Below are 2,293 nucleotides of genomic sequence, written 5' to 3'. Positions count from 1 at the left end.
TGCATACCCCTACCACGTATGTCTCTAGTTCTTGTGGGGAATACAGCTACAGCAAGGGATCCATCTGTTGTATTCCCTTTCTGCTCACCTATTGTAGTGCATAGGTAGCTTTTCTCTCCAAGTGAACAATTGTTCATCCACATTGGGGTGTTTTTAGCCTCTTCTAAGCTCCCTTGTGGTGCAGTATCCAATTTAAGCTTCATGTCATGAATCTTCCCAGCTTCACACCTGTGCAAACTAGGCATGAAATGCTATAAATCAGCTCTGGTAGTATGCTGCACCTGCTCTGTGCAGGTGTGAATGACTGTCAAGGTGCAGGGAAGGGAGTAAAAGAACCAGAAAGAACAAGAAAATATATACAAAAGACACATACTGAGGGGCAAAATTATTCTCAAAGGCCCCCATTCTATAATGGTCTATAAGTGGACATATATTTGACTTCATGGATCAAAGCCCTACTGAACATGCTATTGTGTGTTCGTAAGTTGGATGCTGCACTTATTTCTCATGTCTCTGTGTGCCTTCTGCATTTGTTTCCCACTGCCATTCAGCTTTCATAGTACTACATGAACTGATTTTAACAGACTTCTTTTTGGCTGCGGAAGTTCTGCTTAATGGGGTCTCATTGCAGCACTGAGACCACTAAGTGTGTTACTATTGAGAAAGCCCTTCTGGGTCCTTTACTGAAAGCCTTTCTGGAAGGCGCTAGTTCTGGGGTGGCAGTGATGGAGAGCAGTCCAGATCATTGTCTGTGCTTATTCAGCAATACTTTTGTCTCCAAAGAGTCTCTCTTCCCTCCATTCTGAACTTGCTCATTCATCCCCACCTTACATTGCTCTGATTTGAGGGGAGGAAAATGGCATCTGCATTTTATTATTAATTTACAATACTGTGTGCTGTATTGCAAAAGGAGGTGCCAATATGGTAAGATACAAGCAGAGGTTCTTATGTTCTCATGTTTTTATTTTAATGGCCTTTTCCTAAGAGTAATAGTAGCTAGAAACAGACATTGCCTTTGCACCACCGTAAACATTTTTATGACTACATAAACCCAAGTAAACAGATGCCTTTTGTGGCACCAAAAATGCTACGAATTGGGGCCACAACAATAGGTGGTGGGGTTTTTTGTTCCATTTTTTGTAGCAGATGTATGTTTTCTTTATAGCAAGAGAGTGCTGTAGCAGGAGAGCTTCCCATATACTCCATCCCCCATAGGCAAGTGCTCCCAGATCTTCAGAGGTCTGATCTTGCACATTCCAGGAATTTGATACCCTTTTGGGAAATTCCTAGGATCTGCAGAATTGGGCTCCTGAAGCCTCTGGAGCACTTTTCTGGGTTCCCCTGCTTGCAGAGGCACATCGACTATAGGGGAAGATCAGAGGCCTGCCAAAGCCTAGTGGGCCATTTGACCAGCCTGGTTAAGGCACAGCAATTTCTCTAGCCAATTGCACATCAGGAGTGATATGACTAGCATTTATTTTGACCCTTAGTGCAAATGACCACAGTCTTTTACAGCTGGGTTGACTGGAGGAGGCCTTTAGTTTGTATCTGGAACACAGTGTGAACTCAGGCCTCTGGAACATTAGCAAGGCACTTTAGCAGCTCTTTCACCACACCTCTTCCCCATCCATATCCTAAAGATATTAATACTTCCCTAACTCACATGAAAATGTGGCCCTATACATGTTTTAATGATTGAGAAGTCCTTGGTTATTAGTAAAAAGAGGCTATTCCCAGACAGTGAGAGAGAACAGAATATGGAAATGGCAATGGCTACAATTAAAGTTGTTGGGACACATACTTCACAGAATAATATTGTTTCATCAACATAAAGGGTCATTGACTATTCATCTCCCGCATTGGCTCTTTGGAATACTGAATGTATACTAGTCTCTTTTCTATGAACTAAGCCTGGCCAAAGAAAGAAATTGTTATTACAATTAATAAGTTTGCCGCAGTGGTGACTGGTGTCCAAAATAACTGCTAAGGCTTTGGGCCTCAATCATTTTTCCCCAACCCTCCTTGAAAACAGATCTTACTTTCCCAATGAAAACCAGGACAATAAAACCAAGACCTTTTGGGTGAGGAATAATGACGGTTGCTGTGGGAGTATGGTGACATTTTTCCTACCTCTTCCTTTCAGAAATTAAAACTGGGCCTAGTAAAGGTTTGGTTGGGAGAAAATAGTATTTATTCCTCTATTACACCTTTACTACTCTCTACTAATCTCAAATTCTCCACTCCATTCTAGCCATTTCCTGATACTGTATTCATCTCTTGCTGCTACCTCACC

Source organism: Alligator sinensis, unplaced genomic scaffold (assembly GCF_000455745.1).
Source record: "Alligator sinensis unplaced genomic scaffold, ASM45574v1 scaffold1355_1, whole genome shotgun sequence".
In the NCBI taxonomy this organism is placed as follows: domain Eukaryota; kingdom Metazoa; phylum Chordata; order Crocodylia; family Alligatoridae; genus Alligator; species Alligator sinensis.
Note: the sequence above shows the minus strand (reverse complement) of the source record.